Source organism: Mesocricetus auratus, unplaced genomic scaffold (genome assembly GCF_017639785.1).
Source record: "Mesocricetus auratus isolate SY011 unplaced genomic scaffold, BCM_Maur_2.0 Super-Scaffold_100003, whole genome shotgun sequence".
NCBI lineage: Eukaryota > Metazoa > Chordata > Mammalia > Rodentia > Cricetidae > Mesocricetus > Mesocricetus auratus.
The window spans coordinates 16,902,699-16,922,832 of record NW_024429188.1 but is presented as its reverse complement, the minus strand read 5'-3'; the positions used below and the strand labels follow the sequence as shown (position 1 = coordinate 16,922,832).

Here is a 20,134-nt window from a genome sequence, read left to right as displayed (position 1 = left end):
GGCACAGGCACCACAGGGCCTCCTAAGACAAGGCCCAGATTTAGCAATCCTCAGTCAGCCACCTGGCCTCTCAATCTCACAAAAGAGAATTATACCCAGGGAGCCAGGGAGAAGGAACTCGTTGACTGTATCTTTCCCCAAACCAAAGGTGAATGACTAGCATTATTAGGACCTTTTAACTTCTGCATCTGGAGCCCCAACATCTCCCTTGATGCTCAATCTATGAGGCCACTAAAGGCCCCTAGAAGAACCACTCCTATTCCTCCAATCCCTCCTTTCTCCCCTCAACCTACTCAAGTCCACTCTCTCCCAGATGCAGAGCACCGCCCCCACTGGTTTTGTTATGTAATTCAAGACCACAGACTCAATTTAAATTGTAATCAGCTGAATTTATTGAAAACTGGTAGCAGGACCACAGCTTTAAAGCCTAATGGAAGGCATGCTGTGCCGGAGGGGTTTTTAACCATTCAGTACCAGCTGCCCTGCTAGCAGTTCCTCCTAAGTTTCCTCAGCCATCACAGCTTCGAGTAATGCCTAACTGCAGGCATGCTATGCAGAAGGGGTAAGGATAGGGTTTAACCAGGTGCCCTCCTAAGAGTTTTCTTAGCCATTCCATTCCCCACTGGCTCTGTATCATAAGGGATCAAATCATTGGTTCATGTCGAGGTACAGGATACGGCTGCACTTGTAGGGCTAATGTCTTAGCAGAGCTGTATGTTTTAATGTATGTTAGCAACCAATATAAAATGCAAGGGCCAGCTGGGCAGTGGTGGCACATGCCTTTAATCCCAGAACTCGGGAGGCAGAGGCAGGCAGGCCTCTGTTGAGTTCAAAGCTAGCTTGGTCTACAGTGAATCCCAGAATAGGTTCCAAAGATACACAGAGAAACCCTGTCTTGAAAAACAATAAACAACAAAAAAAGAAAAAAATTAAAAATGCAAGGATCAATCATAATGCTGAAGAGCAGTAAAAGAATGGACTTAGCTATAGCAGTTAAAGGGGAGAGGGCTGTGAGCCATTGGGACCAAGAGAACAGACTGGTACCAGTTAGAAGCCTCAGTTCTCTCCTTTGCCCTTGGATCTTTTTCTGAACCCTGTCTAGTGCTTCCCATATAACCTCTGAGTTATTGACATAAAAAAACAGCACTTTCCACCTAAGGCAGCACAAACTCCTTTCTTCATAAGTAACAAATCTAGTCCTTGACAGTTTTGTAACACCAATTCTGCTAGGAAATCTACTTGGTTTCTGTATATATCTTTAGTAATCAATGTTTTAATGTTCTGGTCTTGGATAATGAAGACTGATGGTCCCAAGGCCCCTGCACCTGTGATTCCTACGTCAGAGGAGGGGTATAACTACAGCTGAGACTGCTATTCTTTTTCCTGACAAGGCCCTGCTGGGTCTCATAGTGAGCGTCCTCTAAATGCAGGTGGAAGTTTCCTACCTTCCTCTCCAGCATACTGTCTACTTGGGGGAGAATAGTGGTTAGAATGCACTATTCTGTGGTCCTAATTCAAGATGTTCAGCTGTTACACACCTGGCAAGGCTGAATGTACAGGCCTACTATGTCACCACCGGAGTAAGGAAGTAGACACTAATATGTTCAGATATTGCTGGTATACAGGTGACCATTACAAAGTTGGATAAAGGGAAGCTGAGTGATTATAAGTTGAAGAGAAGGTTCAACAAGAACCTTTTCCTTTGGGGATCTTCCAAGGCGAGCTTAGTTTCCTCTGTTACAATTTAAATTTTCTGGTGGGATAGTAGTTGGTGTAATGGGAGGACTGGTCCTTATGCCCACATTAAAAGGAAACCTTGGGCCTAGACAAAGCTAGTAACCTCTTCCTAGGCTGAGGAGTGAACGATGTATTCAATTACATAATAACCTTAAAGTCTCAAGCTCAGGGGCATCACTGGGGAGTGAAATTTTAACTCTGTTCTGGAGCAGTGTTGAGGTGGAGTCTGTTACTATAGGCCCTTTGATTGTGATTATGGGCTGATTTATTACCATGGGACAAGTGGTCTGCAGAGAGAGCCTAGGGAAAGGAAACACCCTAGTCTTTGGTTGAAGTAGTCAGCTTTTTATGGGGCCTAGAGGATTGCCTGACAGGGTGATAACTTTTTCTGTATAGTAAATTCTGCCCAGGACTAGTTCCATAATTTATAAACTTAATCATGAATCCCCAGGTCTGGTCTGTAAGCCAATTGGTGGTCAATTCATTCCAGGCCACAATCTTTAAAGTGAAGGTAATTGCGGTTCCCAGGTTTGTAATCACTGGCAGGATATACCTGTCGAATGGAGATATACGGGTTTTATGTCCACCCTGGTCAGACCAAGTCTCACAGACCTGGGGTGGAGCAATGATCAACTTTGTTCCATTTATGACAATGTGTAGGTAGGCCCGTCTGCCGGGCATGTTTAAAATGGTGAGGATCAGAAGATTTCCCTCATTTTGCTTCCAAAGCCCAGATGTACTGGACTGTAACTTCACCATAAGTTCACTGTTATCAAAGAAATCACCCAGGTTCAATGTAAACACAAGTCAGGAGGCAGTGATCTGGAAAATGCCCATTATCGTCCCCTCTGTGGTTTGAGAAATTCCCAATCCCAGAGGTCAACATTTTTAGTTGGCCACACAATGGACTCACCTATCAAGAGTCCCAGTATTAGCAGCAGTCTGAGTTTGAGGTGTGGAGGAGTTGCACTGGGGATCTTGTATTACCCTTCATTTCTCACCTTTCTCTTGGCTGGTTGTCTGTCTTTAGATGGGAGTGGTGGATTTAGGCTGTGGTCCTCACTACTGTGACACCTGTTGCTGTTGTCACAATCATGGCATACAGTTCCTTCCAGGAAAGCTTCCAGAGTCTTGCTGAGTAAGGGGCAGACCCACATCAAGTCCCTGGGTTGGAACTTGTGTGCTGGTTCAATCAAGGGTGGAGCAGATGGTAGGGGTGATAGATGACTCCGGATGCCTCTAGTCGTCTAGTGCGGTGATTGTAAGGTCTTGAAGGAATGATTAGACATTTCAATAACCCGTGGCCTTTCCGTGGCAGAAAGAAGTGGAGGCAGTTAGCCAAATACTATTTTAAATGATTTCAGCTTGTCTTGGTATGGGGAGGATTTCATCTTAAAAAGAACAGTAGGGAGTAATTTGGTCTACCACTAGCCAGTTTCTGCCAAGAACATAATGTTAGCTCATTCTACCTGTCCTGAGATTTGGAGCCTATAAATACAGTGTAATTTCCAATGTAGTTCTAGAATTTCAGCCACATGCTGACACACTTTGGCCATAAAGGCTGTACCATTGTCAGATGCCAAAGAGGAGGGAAGGCCAAATTGGAGAATGATACCCATTCTGCTTAGCTGTTTCTGACTTTACCCATCCTGAAAGTCTACAAAATCTAGCAAATACCGGTAGGCAAACTGAATAACTTCAGTAAAGTCTAGTTCCCAGTGTTCACAGGGACAATGTTCCCTTTCTCATACACCCATGAGTGCTGGTTTTCCTCTCCTCAGGTTCACCTGGGCGCAGATAGTACAGCAGCACTGAATCCGTTCAAGCCTTTCACCTAGGTGGAGTAGGAAAAACCTGTCCCTGATTAACCCCTTTAATCTGCTTGATCCCAGGTGTGTGCTGATGAATCTGCAAGCCAGCACATGGCTCCAGGGTTTCTGGTAGGATGGGTGCCCCCTGGAAGAACCCACCAGTCCTCTGTCTTAGTGAACCTGCCCTCTGGCCCGATTTTCTTCCTAACTGGTGTGTGGGGGCTATTCCAGCAGGTCTGGTTCTGGCAGGAGGGTGAGAACCAAGGAAGTACCTACCATTTGTAGTGGCCTCACTGACTCTGTGGCTACTCTTTTTGCTATGGCATCAGCAAATCTGTTGCCTCGGGCTTCAACCAAGTACTCTTTTGGTGTCCTGGACAACGGATGATAGCGAGCTTCTGCAGCAACCAAATAGTTGCTAGAAAAGCTGAGGTGTCTGTTTCTTACGTCTTCCCATAGAGGACAACAGACCCCATTCTTGGTAGATGGTACCATGGACATTTGCAGTGGCAAAGGCATATTGGCTATAAGTATAGATAGATGATGACAGTGCGCCTATTTCCCCATTTTAGTGCTTGGGTCAAGGCTATCAGCTTTCCTTTTGAGCTGATATCCCTTGAGGCAGAGACTGGGTCCAGATTACCTATGTATCAATATAACCTCTCCTGCAAATCTACTCCATCTTGTACATAACTGCTTCCATAGATGAATAAAGTTGCATCTGCCTTCCTGACGGGGTGGTCTTGGAGGTCTGGTCATTAATATTGCAGATGGCTGATAATCTGGGCACAGTCTTGGGCTGACCGTACTTCAGGGTCAGGGTCAGGCAGGAGGGATGCTGAATTTAACACTCTAGGTGAAAATTTGATCCTGGGTGCAAATAAAGAAGACACTGGTACTGGGAGGGGTGTGTATTTGACATCCAGAGCCCAGAGGCTCTTGAAAGGCATTTCAATGGAGTGGGGAATGGTGACAATCAATTCCTGCCCTGTGGTCAGCTTATCAGTTTCCTTTAGCAATAGTGCTATGGTAGCCTTGGCCCAGATGCAGACCAGCCATCTTGCTGCAATAAGGTCTAGGCCAGTGGTTCTCAACCCTCCTAATGCTGTGACCCTTTAATTCAGTTCTTCATGTAATGGTGACCCCCAACCATAAAATGATTTTCATTACTTAACTTTAAGTTTGCTGCTGTTAGAAATCAAAATGTAAATATCTGTTTTCTGATGGTCTTAGGAGACCCCTGTGAAAGGATAGTCTAACCCTTGATGGGGTCACAACCCACAGGTTGAGAACCACTAGTCTAGGTATTTAGACAAATAGACCACATTGTTTTCCAGGGTTCCAAATCTGACTCAGTACACCTTTTGTCGATCTACGTAGTTCATCCACAAATAAATGGAAAAGTTTAGCAATGTTAAATAGTTCAAGCACTGAGGCTGGCAATGAGGCTTCCTTGAACTTTTGGAATGCCTCTTTTTCTTTGTCCTTCCTGCTCAGGCTCTAGGCTCTGTTATTTCTTGTATTTCCTAGGTTTTGCTATTTCTACAAAGTTGGGTATCTGCAGTCTGCAGTATCCAACTGTACCCAAGAATTCTCTTACCTGACTTATCCTGTGGGTCAGGGATATTCAGAATAGCCTGGATCCTGCTCAAGGACAGGGTTCTGTTGCTGCCCTCTAAGCAATACCCAAGATAAATTACCCCTTTTTGGCAAATACTTGGTGAGCACAGCTGTGTTGGGCCCCAGCCCCCACGGGGTCTCTGTGAGTTGCTTGTCAGTCAATAACCACAGGTACATCCTGCTTCCTAGTCCTGGCTTACAGCCCCGGCCTTGCCCCACTGGCATCAGCCCCTAATTATGAAAACATGAAATCTTACACGTGGGGTTTTTCCAGTGTGTTGTAAGTCTGTATATAAGGCTGCTCCCTCCTTGCAATAGACACAGGCATGCATGTACGCGCGCGCACACACACACACACACACACACACACACACACACACACACACACACATTCTCTTAGCACAAACGGCCGGACTTCTTGTCTTTCATTTAAATCTCCAGGCTTTCACCCGATACATTAGACTTGCTTGTGCAGGCGTTTCAAGCTCCTAGAGCGTTTCAAGCAGTTCCTTGGTAGCATGTTGGCATACTTTCAGAGTGTGCGCAGTGATGAAGAGATCATCCACATACCGCAAGAGGGTGACATTTGAGTGCTGTTGGCACTATTCAAGCAGTTCCACACTGAGCTTTATCAGAGTGGGGAAGTTCTTAAACCCCTGTGGTAGTCAAATCCAGGTCAAACTGGTTGCTGGAATTCTGACACAGGGTCTATCCATTCAAATGCAAATATAGATTGGTTCACAGGCACCAGAGGCAAAGAGAAAAAGGCAACTGTTAGGTCTAAGAGTTTTTCCTGGCCCCAGTAGGCTGATAAAAGTATAAGATTTTGGTATTGTGTGAATACTTTCCACTCTTATTTACTTCCCTTAAATCCTGAACAGGACAAAATAGACTTTGGTGCCTGATCTAACAACAGGGAATAGTGGAGTGTTCCAAGGGCACCAAAATTCCTGCATCTCTAAGGTTGCTGATGCTTTCTAATGCCTGTCTTAGTCTCTCTTAAGACTGGGTTATTGTTTTACTCCTACAGTCAAGGGTGAACTTGAGTTGAACAATAATCAATGGGCAATATAAGGTCAGTCCTGGGGAACTGATCTCTGCCCACACTCCAGGGAACTTGAGCATTAATTCTGTTAGGAGGGGCTCATACATTCTCAGTTTTTTTGTTTGCTTGCTTTGTATTCCTTTCTGTCATTTTATATTCTTCTAAGGGACAAGTTATCAGGACTTTCGAGTATGGAGTCCGCAGGTCCAGAGAGCCTTTATTCTCATGTAATGTGATAGTGGCACCAAGTTTTCTTAACAAGTGTCTATCACTCAGAGGGTATGGAAAATCTGGCAAACAAACAAACAAAAAAGAATGAGCCATAGTACCTTGCCCAAGGTTCACTACTCATTTGGTGGTCAAGGCATAGGTGTCAGTTCCTGTGGCCCCTTAGATGGTGGTTCTCTTAGTGACAGGGCCTAGGGATTGGGTCAGCACTGAATGGACTGCAGCCATGTCCACCAGGAACAGGAGAGTTCTGCACCCTGTTTTTTCTGTGATCATTCCTGGGAGCTCACTGGTATGGCATCCTGCTCCATCAATCTGATCTGGTCAGACTGAAGATCAGATCTCTATTTCCTTGGCCATTTTGTTTTTCCTGTGCCCTTTCTTTCTACAATAAGCCCACTGGTCCTTCTCTGCTGTGGATTTCGTCCCCTGAGGTACTTTCGGCCTCCCTCAGGTCCTTCTGTGAGGTTAGCTACTGTTGTCCTGGTCAGTCTTCTGTCTTCTCAGTTGGATCTCTACTGTTAAGTCTGCTGAGTTATCTCAACAGCTGTGATCTACTCATTCCTTCAAACCCTTCTAATTTCTATAACTTTCTTTGACTATTTGGGGCTGACATGGTGACAGAAGCACTATTAATAGCCCCGTTTTTCAGGGACACCAGATCAATAGTAGTGATCTCATGGTAAGCCTCAGAGACACTCCAGGAACCCAGCAGGAGATGACTGATTTCTCAGAATTACTTCAGGTACCTTTGAGGGACTAGTTGGTTTTCTAGCAGCCACTCTCATTCTGGTCAGTAGGGCCTGGTCAGAGGTTTACCCCTTACTGTGGTCAGTGTTGGGATCCTGTTTAGTAAGGTTGAGGGCAGTATTTGATCAGTTCTTTTTGTATCAAACCCTGTAGGGTCTGGGCCCATTGTAACCTCCCTAGTTAGTCTCAGTCATAATCCAATCCCTTTGCTCAGCAGTAAAAAGGATATCTAAAAGCAGCTTACCAACAGCCCAGGTGGGGTGATGGTAAGGAAAAGTTTCTAACAGACAAATGAGAGACTGAGGTTTCTCAGGAAAGAGTGTTGTGGGATCCCGCCTGGGTACAGTAGCCGCTTTAGTCCCCAAATAACACATGAGACACTATATTGATTATAAAGCTGTTGGCCATTTGCTATGGTTTCTTAGTGGGTAGCTCTGACTTAATTATTAACTCGTAATTACTAATACATATTTTTATAAGGTCTTACATTACCAAGAATGCCAGACTTGCGCCCTCAGTATTCTCAACTCCTAGTCCCACCTATCTTGCTTCCCTATTGGCAAACAGTGCTTTATTTATCAACCAGTCAGACAAACATATACACAGAAGGACTTCCCCCATCAAGAGAGGTTCTGTGTCTTCTGCTTACACAGATCATTGGTCGAAACAGGTACACAGATTAGGAAAGGTCTGAACCTGTTCACTGTTGGCCTCTTCCTCCAGCAGGGTTGGGAGTTGCCTGAGAACGGCTGGGTTCTGGTTCAGCTGGAGTGTAGTACAGTCCTGCCTACTTTGAGTTTTTAGAGGCGTGAGCCAGTCAGGTGGAGTTCAGGGCAAAACTAGGTGAAGATGAGAGCAAATCAGGATCATTTCTTAGGACTGCAGGTGGAGTCCCCTTCAGAGTCAGGTCCTGGACAGGCTGAATGTGTGGATTTCAAGGTGGGGGATATTCTCCTCCCCCTCCCCTGTAGACACTAACAAGGAGGGTGCCAGCATTTTACTAAGATTCTTACTTAGCCTCTGGCTCATTGATTTGTAGACTAAAACAAGAGGAGCTCTATTCAACAGCACAGTTCGGTCATGCAGGGGGTTTAAGGAGGAGGGAGAAACAGTGGCTAATATATGGAAAAGGACCAGGGTGGCCAGGCTTCTGTGATCACTTGCTAGACTCTCTTGGTGTCTGAGGGTCAAATGACCCTGCACCTGGCCATTCCACATCAAAAGTAGTCCATTCTAGTTTACAGAGAGTAGAGCTTCTATGGTGACAATTGAGTTCCACAGTCTGCCTCACAGAACTGAAAGTGTTGCAGCATGCAGCTCAGGGGTAATCAGTCCAACTTCTGTCCCTACAACAAAACTGAACACAGTCCAACAGACAAGAGTAACACAAGACAGAACGGCAGCGCAGCCACAGAAGACCAGACAAATTTAGACGTAGTGGCCACCTTCACTCATGCACCAGAACCAGAAGGACAGAAGGACATTTTTTTCTGTCCCAGAGACTAGGTCTAACATTGCATTCAATCTCCCCTATGTCTCTCCAAATGTTCAAACTCCAAAACAGAATAGAACTTACCAACTGGTCCGAGTTTCAGAACATGTTGGTTGGTAATTCTTACTTTTGTTTTTCATTTGCAAATTTGTGGTAGTTGCTGTCTGGGCTCCCCAGGCCTCACAAGTCTACAAGTGTGCTACTCACCCCAGTCTAGGGCTATGTGCCCTGGGCCTCCAAAGTTACGAAACCTGCTCCTGTCTGGGGCACATCCCCAACTAGCCACCTTTAATTTGTGACAGCTGTGATCTTGGGTTCCACCAGGCTTCCAACTCCACCTCAGGCTTGCTCTCACTTGGGACCTATCTTGGAGCCTCTAGAAATGCTATGAAGTTCAAGACACCAAGAAAAAAAAGACTAATTCAAATTCTAATTAGTTTAATTTATTAAAAATTGCTAGGAGGGGGACAGCCTGAGAGCCAAATCGAAGGTGTGCCTACAACCCAGAAGGGGCTAAAGGAAGTTTTTTTTTTAAAGTGGAGACTACAATTATCTTGTTTCCCCTCAGTTATGTGAGAAAGTGTTTCTCTGCCCCCTTTATACAGCAATAAGGGAACTTTCTCACTCCCTGGAACAGAGCCATAAGCGAGTTTACAGAAGCTGGAGGAGGGTACAGATTGCTAGGAACTCATCTTTCAGGAATTTAAGGCAGAGGCCAATAGCTACCAGGAGGGCACCTGGTATAGAATGGAGTTTCCTTAGGCATAAAACAAGTTCCTTACACGGCAGGATACACTAGACTTGAAGGAAACCGGACTATTCCCACAAGTCCACACACAGTTAAAGCCAAATCCCTACCCCCTCAAACAACTTCCAACAGGCAGAACGAACAGCTTTCATCAAAGCTCTCACACTTGCTTCCAACCTCATGGTCAATATATACTGACTCCAAATATATCTACAACATAATACACTCCAACAACTTAATCTGGACAGAAAGGGGCTTCCTGATACAAAGGAACAACAACTATTAACTCCCTTTTGATACAGGAACTCCTTGAAGCAGTCTCCTCCTCAACCAAGTGGCCATCTTTCACTACAGGGGGACATCAAAAATAGAAGTAATAGCTCTCTTCTTGACAACCAAACTGATCAACCGGCTCAACAGACCATCCTAATATATCCAGATCAAGCCCTAACTACAAAAAGAAAATCTCTAGAGCCAATCTTGTAAACACGGACTACTCCCTTGTATACACAACTGTCATCACCCCAACAGCTGACATCCTGACCTATCTACAGTCCCTATTTCACCCTTCTAATCAGACTCTACTCTTCTTTTTATTTACCCTTCACACCCACTAGTAAGCTATTCCTTAAATACCTGACTCGTACTCAGGAGGCAGAGGCAGGGATCTCTTTGAGAGGCCATCCTGGTCTACAGAGCGAGTTCCAGGACAGCCAGGGTAATGCAGAGAAAACCTGTCTTGAAAAACAACAAAAAAAGCTGACTCCTGTGAGACTTGCCAGAAGACAAACCTACCTTCAACCTTTGCCTCCCTCCTCCATTTCACAACTTCTGTCTCACCAAATGAGAGGCCAGTTACTACACTAGATAGGCAGGTAGATTTTACCCACATGCCTCCAGACAGAAGACACACATATCTTCTGGTATTTGTCAATACTTTTCCAGGAAAGGGTAAGACCTTCCCAACCACAAAAGAGACTATGGTCACTCTTTCCTCTCTGAGCTCATTCCCTGATTTGGGTTGCCCTCATTCATACAGCTAAACAATGTCCCCAAATGTATTTCTTGCATTGCCCAACAAATAACTACCTCTGCCAAATCCCCTGGAAATTTAACATCCCTTACCTCCCTCAATCCTCAGGAAAAGCTGAAAGGACAATAGGGCCATAAAAGATACTCTCACAAAAAACTGACTGGAATTAAAACAGGATTGCAGAAAACTGCCCTTGGCTCTGCTCAAACCCAGCTAAATAAACCCTCCCTAATCAGTCTGTTTGCACACATGTAGGGAGACCCCTCATAACCCTGGGACTGACAATCCCAAACTCCCTCGTTCCCTATCTCAGTCTCCTGTCCTTTCTGCACACAGAGCTTTGAATACATATTGACTCTATCCTGCCCACTACACTACTCAATGCCTCTCTTCCTTATCTCCAAACAGGAGACATGGTATGTCTCTCTGACCCATCCCATTCTTCCCTAACCCATAAACAGCAGCCCTCCTATAAAGTCATCATATTCATCCCAACTTTAGCAAAATTAAATGTTAGCTCCTGGATCCACCTCTCCAGGCTCAAGAAGGGTTCCCCACAGTTTGGCTGTACATCACTAAGCCCCACCAAGCTCAAGCTCCCCAGGCTTCCTGCTTTCCAGTTCCCATAAATCACTAAGAACTCTCACCAACTGCTTTGCCCCTGACCTCCTCCCTTTCAGATCCCCTGAATGCCCTGATCACGTCTCAATTTCTGCTTTTCCTGGAAGTGTTCAAGGAATACCTTTTGTGGATCCTGGCCCAACACAGATCATTTAATCTCTTCTGGACACCACTGATATCCTTTGCTCAAGCAATGTTCCACTTCTTCTCTCTCAAACAGGTTAAGTTTCTTCCCTTCAATACAATGATGCCTTTCCAACCCCAGAGCCTCCTTTAGTTTCTGAGCCCTACTGTTAGCCTTCCAGCTCCACCAACTCCTGACTTGGAAAGTTCCAAGAACCCACCAGGGGGAGAATGCTATCCATCACTAACTGGCTTGGGAGGCTGCCTTAATACCATGGGGTAGTGGAGGGGGGAGCTAGTCAATAAAACTAGCTGTCTACTTTGGGACCCTGTCTTCTTCAGATGGTGCATGGAAAACCACAAAGCTAATGCTAACTGCCAACTAATCGTCCTCCTGGCCAACACAAAAAAGGGATGCACCACTGAACCCTGCCCCATCCCCTTTGGAAGGCCTGTTGAGAGAGTCTAAGGCCAAAGGGGGATACATAGTATACAGACAAGTCTACTGAAATGAAAATGCCAGTGGAGAATACTGGTCTTTTCTCCAAATCTGGAAATGCATAGACTTCTCCTCACCTAGGGTGTGGGATGGTGTTCCCACAGAAGGACAAGGTGGGTTCTATATCAGGAACTAATAGGGAGAGCAGATATGGGATCTCCTGGAAACTAAAAACAACAAAGCCACAACAATGGGGGAAGGGCGCACGATTTTGGGGTAGGATGGTGCCAAAAGCACTACTGGAGGAGATATAACATGCTAACAATCCTCTAGCTGTTCATCACCCCAGCTAATGCCTCCATTGCTGTGGGCAAAGTCAACTTTAACCCACAGGGGCCCCTACTCATGCAAATTTGGTCCTGATGGTCCTTTAATAAAAATGCTGCAGCTTGCAAACTTCAGCCATGCCTCACATGTGTTCAGGGATGACCCAGCCATAGGAAAGAATCGCTGCATTTATCTTAGGTCTAGCCAAATAACATATACCAGAGTGTAGGAATATCCAACTTGACCCAGACCAAGCAGTCTAGCAATGAGTCCTGCCTAGTGGGTCCCCCAGTCCAGATACTGGGAGAAGTGGAATAAACAGGAAAACTAACAAATTGTACGCAGTTGATGTCCAAAGCCAGGCCACCAAATGGTACCAACTTTGCATGCCAGAATGGTACTTACACTTGTTATCCCAGAGGGACATGTGTTACTCTTCCTTATTCCAGACCTGGATAGAGAGCACTTCTACGGATCACCTTCATACCTCCATTCCCAGGCCCTAGATCTTTGTTTTACGATGGTCTTAGGCGACCCCTCTCACAGGTTGAGTATCTCTGGTCTGAAGAAAGACAGTAGGGCCCTGCTATCAGACTCTCCTTTTTTCACTTGGAGAATTCAATCTTTACAGGTGAGCAGGAGTTCATAAGGAAGCTGATCTCCAAAGACAAAATACAAAAGGCTTCCGCTTCCACACCTAGGCACAAAGAACTTGGTAAAGCCTATAATGGGTGGAGATCTTATACACTCCCCATACACAAAAAAGCCAGACTTTTCTCTTTTAGAAATGGAGGAGAGAAGGCCAGTATTACTAAAACTCCATTTTTCTCAGCTCAGATTTAAAGAAAAAACTGTCTCCATAACAGAGAACAGAAGCAACCCGGCGTCCAGTTTCCTTCCACTGCCTGTTAAGTTTCAAACCTGGACAAATGGCTGAGGTGCCTATTTAACATATCAAAGCTGGACATGGATGCCAGACTTCGCCAGCATCTCTCAGTTCCTTCCTGTTATAGGGTATGGCTGGCATACCCCACCCTCTGCCCCCACTCTCCAGCCCAGGGGCCGCACTGATCTTTCCCCAGAGGCTCTTCCCAATATAATCTGGACATTTTGGTTGCCCTTCTCCTCTTGGGCCTTTGGCCTCCTGGCTGCTGCACCTGGTTCCCCTCTCTCCCTTCCCTCCTCCCCACATGGCCCAGCTCAGCCTAGTCTTGTCCACTCTGGACTGTCCCAGATGTCCCTGTCTGTGACTATGCTCTCCCACATATCTATAATAAACTTTCTCCTCCACCGTACCTAGGAGCAGTCATATCATTTCCTTTTTTTTCATTTACCCAGGAATGGACCAGATAATCCACCTCAGAGCTAATGTGTCTATGTTCTAGTCTATGGTTGGTAACTAAACCAGTGGGTGACAGAATAGACTAAAAAGTATGCATTATTATGCAAAGTAAACACAGCCTGAAAGACTTGATTATCACCACGATTCACTTGCCAACTAATTCTTCACATTTGGGCTCTAACTTCCAGGAGACAGCTTTCCTTACCTATTAGTATGTTAATAGGACTGCAGGATGTCCTTGGGGCCTGCCAAACTGCAGAAAAGTAAGAACAAACCTCTCTAAGGAAGAACAAAAGACATTAAGAGCAGAAGTTTTCCACCCGCTGCCCTAGAAAAATGGGACCTGAGGCTCCCTAGGAAAACGGGGAATGCTTTTCTGTGAGACATGAGGTCTCCACCCCATTTTCCCAAGCCTAGAGTTGAATAAAACTACCACTCCCAAGAACCTGTCTTCTGGTCTGTAAAGGCACTTAAAATAAGCCTACAACTCAACATGTGCTCAAACTACAAATCAATTCTTTTTCTTTTATGAATTCCTGTTTCCTGACTTCTTTTGAAATACAGGCAAACTAAGATGAAGAGCTGGGAAAGCTCCTATGTTCACAAAAATAGAAACCTGGTTATTCTCATTCGTCTTCACAGAAGAAATTATTCTCTTGCTTTGGTTGTTGAAAATAGAAACTCTTGTTTTTCTTTCCAGGAGGAGGGGGGAGGGGGAAGGAGGAGAGAAGGGGAGAGAGAGAGAGAGAGAGAGAGAGAGAGAGAGAGAGAGAGAGAGAGAGAGAGTTGGGAGGTGGAGGTGGGCACAAGTATCCCAGCAACATTGACATTAAACCCTCTTAGAAAAGTCTACACCAGTGGTTCTCAATAGAAAAAGCTATCTTGCCCTCATAAGCCATTTGGATTATTACAAGTAAAGGTGCAGCAGTGCCATCTAGTGGACAGATGCCAGAGATGCTGTTCAATACTACAGGAGCAGTCCTACAATTTTCCAGCCCAAAAATTTGAGTGCCACAGTTGAGAAATCATGGTCTAAGAAAAGTGAGATTTTTTTTGAGTTTATAAAGTTTTATTATAGGACTATAGATGGGAGCATAAAAGAAAAAAGGCAGAGCTACTAAACAGCAGAAGCCAATAACGGAAAATGGGGTGCCACTGAACTGTTAGTGTAGGAGCAGTACTTTCATGTTAGGAAGTGGAGCAGGGGCTTCAGCGAAAGAGGAAGAAAGCCCAGAGTAGCAGGGAAAGCATGCCCAGGCTTCTGCGCAGTTTCCAAAAAAGACAGAAAGGAAAAACTACTTTTTGAGGTAGAACTCAGAAGTGGGCACCGGAATGCTCTGTAAGCAGCTTCTGCAAACGGGACTTTTTAGTACTCCCTTGTATTACACAGTATTCTTTTATTTCTGGAGAGACCCCAAGCCGATGCACTTGTTGTTCGGTATAAAAGAACTTGCTCGAGATTGATTCCCGACTACTTTGCTGTGAATAGCACAGCTCACACAGTAATGCAGCTTGACATAAAGTTTGGGAAGCACATAAGCGTCAAAGACGCTTGCTTCCGATATGTCCCTGACAGCAGCGGCCTCCACTATGTTCCGAATGACGAACTTCTTAATGGCCTTGGGCACGAATGGGCTGCACGTGGCCGCAGCCTTTTTTTGGTCATCTTGGAGCAAAGACCCGAAAGCTAGTAGTACACACCTTTAATCCCAGCACTTGGGAGGCAGAGGCAGGTGGATCTCTGTGAGTTTGAGGCCAGGCTGGTCTACAGAGCGAGTTCCAGGACAGCCAGAGCTACACAGAGAGACCCCTGTCTCGAAAAAACAAACCAAAAAACTAGAAAAGAAATGGAAGTCAAGAGGTCTCTGTGATGATGCCCTAAGTCATCCATAACTGTCCATTCTCTCTCACAAAGCCCCACCAGCCCAGGAGAACTGGCCCTACCCTTTCAGCTGGCTTCTTCTGGCTAAAATGTTCCTATCATGTTTGCCCTCTGGCTTACAAGTTCAGCTTCATTTGTATTTACTAACTACTAACTTAGGCATTGACTCTAGAGGATGCCCTCACCAACTTCTCGGTAGATCCAGCTTTTTACCAATGGCTTGTTTTTCTAAAAAGATAAACTTTCATTTCCCCCTTTCTCCTCTTTGTCTACTTAAACAAAACTCAGTGTGAAATAATTTCCTGGGAGTTATCCCTTTTCTTCCAAATAGGATAACATGCTCTTAACTGACGTGTTTTTCTTATATACGGGAAAGGCAATGGAGACCATCACGGAGTAAGAAAAGGCACACTGTCAAGAAAGATGTCAGCAAGGGCCTCTTCTATTCTGAAAAGTAAACACAGCCCAACTTGTGGACAGACTGAGTGAGACAAGAGCATCACCAGAAGATGCTTTCACTTTGCATCCCATTACTCCACCGACTGTCTTTGTCTTGAGGGCTGTGCTTTTCCTACAGAGCCAGAGACCATCTTTGTAGGCTTTGGCCCAATGCTGAGATACACGGGCTCTCCTTAAGGCATTTCTGACCGTCATAGAAGCACAGGTTGCCTTGCTGGACTATCAGGGTTGTGGGGAACCCTGATGTTGTTGTGACTTGACTAAGCAGTGGAATCCCATGCCATTACCAGTTAGTCCCAGGGAGCTGAAGATAACCCAAGATCACCAAGAGATTCCACGGGGTTCCTAATCCAGTCATTGTTTCTCAAAGTTATTGGAAAGTTAATGAAAGAAGACTCTGGGAATCCTACCCTCCATCAGAATTCTTTGTGAAGATTTCACAAAACAAACCTGTTAATACTACAGCTCTCTGCATCTAATGGCCTTCAAAATTAATTGGCAAACTGAAGAACTTAGAAATGCAGTGTAGACACTGAGCAGTGTTATCTTATACAACCATCTCTGAAGATAAATATATACAATATAAATATGGCAAGGAGTAGGCAGAGTCAGTTATAAAAGTTTAATGAAATTAAAATTTATTTGTAAACAAGTGATTAATGGCTACATTTCAGAGTCCCACTCACATCTATTTATTTTCCTTTGTGTGAGATACAGTCTTATATCTATGTAGCCCAGAATGTCTCCTAACTCCTGCCTTGGCCTCTCTAGTACTGGGATCCCAAGTATGAACCATGTTTCGCTTCTTTCTAAATGTACAGAGATCATGAGCATTAAGAATCACTGGAATAACATTACATTGCACTATTTCCATTCTAGCTCTCATCTGTTATATTTCATTAAGAATTAGCAAAATAAAATTGAATCTGTATGGTTTATGACCCCATACTTCTTTTCTAGGTAACTAGGCAATTTCATTAAATAATACACTAAACAGCTCTGACTGTTTTCAACTTCTTAAGTAACTAACACATGTAAGCTGTTGAATTACAAGTCAGAATGGTCAACAGTTAAAGCCTGTTCTCTAAGGAAACAGACAATTCTTAATTCACAGCCAAAGATGACTTCCAGCAAGCAAAGATATAAGTACAGAGCTCAGGGGTCTCCTGAATTGCTGGTTTCTGTATAAACAACCACCTCTCAGTGATGCTGCTTCCAATTAATCAGATTTAAACATCTGAGGAGAATGTTAAAGATATGGGGGCAATCCTCTTACTAGAAACAGCAGCCAATGGAAAGTTCTGTGTTGTAGGAACTAGCAAAGGATTTCACAGTTTACCTTTCTTTAAGGCTCAACATTCTTGGTCATTCTTGGTTTTGGGTGTCCACCAGGCCTTGCCCTGCCCATGAAGCTGCCAGAAACAATGAGTATTGTCTTTGTTACTAAGCAGGGGAGGGGTGGGTTATCACAAGACGACATATGCTCAGTGGAGCAGAAAAGACCGTATTTCCTGGGTTAAAACAGGTCAGACAGTCTAACTTTCTAAAAGCCAAACCAAAGCTACTGTGCCCTAATTTTCCTAAACAACTTAAAACACAAACATAATTAACATGGAAAGTTAATCAAATAATTCCATAACCATAGGCCACTGTTGGGACTAAACCCAGCAAGCAGTCCTAATATGAGCATACTGACTTCAGCCTTTAGCTTTCAACTTCCTTAAATAAAAATTAGAGAAAGAAAACTCCTTACTCATATAAAAAATCAGTAACTAGGTAAACATGTATTTTTCCATGAAGTGCCTGTGTTCTAAATAATCCAGGCTAGCTGGGATGTAAACATAAACAGCAGCCAGAAATTATTTTGGTCAAGGCCAATTCATTTCAATGAGTCCACAATCAATGTTAGAGAAAACAAACTGATAGTAGCAATATATTCATGATGTAATTTCCAAGGATCAGGTCTAACTAGCATTGGTAATAAATTCATTTTCCTACATTAATAAACTGCAAAGAGGAAAAGTTGAGAAACATGGACTCAAAAAGCAAAGCAATGCTTGACAACACTAATTCATTGTTAATACTGGAAATACATTAATCACTTGAAAGACATTAGTCATTTCATTAAACATCACCATTCATATATATACAAGTTTAAGTGTGCCCTCTTATCCTTATCTCAGTGTTTTTTATTTTCTTTTAACAACATCATTTTGCTCTCTTCAGGGGAGATTTGGAAACTTAAGACAATTCTGAATGGATAATTTTGAGGGAGGGTACTACTGATAGGTCAGAAATGCCCTTCAACAGCTCAGTGCTCAGGGCAGCACATAATAATACCTCCTGGGGCTGAGATGGCTCCGCAATCAAGGAGAACCTAAGTTCAAGACACAGTGTCCAGACCAGGCTGCTCTCAACTGTATGTGACTCTAGCTCCAGGTGATCTAATGCCTTCTTCTGACCTCAGTGGACACAAGTAGAAGCCTGCAGGCATACACACATAATTAAAAAGAAACATTTAAAGAAAACGATTACCTCCTATGTAGAATTAGTCCCTTTTGTGTGGCATTTGCACAACCTGGACTTAATTTCCAAGACAAGAATGTGGAGGGATGTGAAAAAAACCTACAAATTCCCCACAATTACAAACTGGCCAACTAGAATTAACCCCGAACTACATGCAAACATTCAAATCCAAACTCTGGACAAGTTGAGATCCACAGAAATAAAGTGCAGTGTATGGATGAACCTTACCAAAAATGAAAAGTTCAAACAGGATAGAGAACACTCTGAGCTATTCGAAAGTGCTCGAAGTTCTTGTCCCGTTTCTGCAAGGCATAATTTTAGTATGTTAAAACTTTAGAAAACACAGGGGGTGCTTTTGTGCATATTAGTCATGCCCAAAGTTCTTCAGGCATATAATCCCACACTGGAGTGTCAACATCACCCTAGTATATATGTTTGACATGAGATTTTTATAAACACAACAGGCCTTTTGGTCTGGTGAGGGAACTAGAGTACTCACAGGCTCGGTTCCAGGTCCTTTAAGTATAGGTGCGGAGACTTTTGAGAGTTTTGCTGGCAAGGACCTCTGAACCAGAATCCATCTTCACAGTAATTTGCAGAGAGCTTTGCTTCAAGAATGATCTTTAGGCTATCTGTTACCATTTCAGTTTGAATCAGATACCAAATAACTTTCAGGGACCTAAAACATCAAGGGCAGAAAAATAGTAACCGTTAACAACAGAAATTGAAAATTATGTGCAAATCATACCAAGAGCAATCTGCAGATTCAATGCAATCCCCATAAAATCCCAGCACAATTCTTCACAGATCTTGAAAGAACAATACTCAACTTTATATGGAAAATCAAAAAACCCAGGATAGCCAAGACAACTCTGTACAATAAATGAACTTCTGGAGGCATCACCATCCCTGACTTCAAGCTCTATTATAGAGCTATAGTCCTGAAAACAGCTTGGTATTGGCACAAAAACAGACAGGCAGACCAATGGAATCTAATCGAAGACCCTGATATTAACCCACACACCTACAAATACCTGATTTTTGACAAAGAAGCTAAAATTGTACAATGGAAAAAGGAAAGCATCTTCAACAAATGGTGCTGCCATAACAGGATGATGACATGTAGAAGATTGCAGATAGATCCATATCTATTGCTAAGCACAAAACTTAAGTCCAAATGGATCAAAAACTTTGACACAAATCCAGCCACACTGAACCTCTTAGAAGAGAAAGTAGGAAGTACCCTTGAAAACACAGGCACATGTAGGAGGAAGTCTGATGCCGCCATTAAACATGTGACTTATTAGAGGCGCATACAGATGAGGTAATAAAAGGGCGGTTTACCACACCCACTTTAGGCAGGACTAAAGACGTATACAGCTGGACATAAAGACGTATACGTACGTAGGCGGAACTACGTCACTAGCCAGGCCCACTTTTGGGCATGGCTAGGGGGCGTTACGGGGGGGGGGAAGGTATAAAAGACAGCACACAGGAAATCCCGGTCTTTTTTCCTGGAGTTCGGCTTCCGGTCCGATAGCTGAAAACTGCTTGGCTCCTCTGGGTTTGGTATCTTGTGAGTAATTTCTACATTAAATACTTAGCTTTACTTTTAGTAATTGTGTGTCGCGTATCGTTACAGCGTCCATTGAAGCCTACAGGCACAGGAAACCACTTCCTGAACATAACACCAGTAGCACAGACACTGAGATCGACAATTAATAAATGGGACCTCCTGAAACTGAGAAGCTTCGGCAAGGCAAAGGACACACTTAACACGACAAAATGGCAGCCCACAGAATGGGAAAAGATATTCAACAACTCCACATCTGACAGGGTGCTGATTTCCAAAATATAAAAAAATACTCAAGAAGCAAGTCTCTGAAACACCAAATGATCCAATTAAAAAACGGGGTACAGATCTAAATAGAAAATTCTCAACAGAGGAATC

General features: G+C 43.9%; 1 long non-coding RNA gene across 5 annotated transcripts in view; it reads right to left on the bottom strand.

The window, feature by feature from the left end:
• LOC106021469 overlaps positions 1–20,134 on the bottom strand; it is a 37,605-nt gene that overhangs the window by 14,464 nt on the left and 3,007 nt on the right. For 2 of the 5 annotated variants that reach the window (XR_005876740.1, XR_005876739.1), the window contains exons 6-8: positions 18,683–18,862; positions 18,412–18,485; positions 16,997–18,141 (exon numbers count right to left, since the gene is read on the bottom strand). This is a non-coding gene — a long non-coding RNA (uncharacterized LOC106021469). Of the gene's footprint in view, positions 1–16,272; positions 18,142–18,411; positions 18,486–18,682; positions 18,863–20,134 lie in introns of those variants that run through there. The other 3 variants (XR_002383629.2, XR_001196731.3, XR_001196732.3) reach the window with 2 other exon arrangements.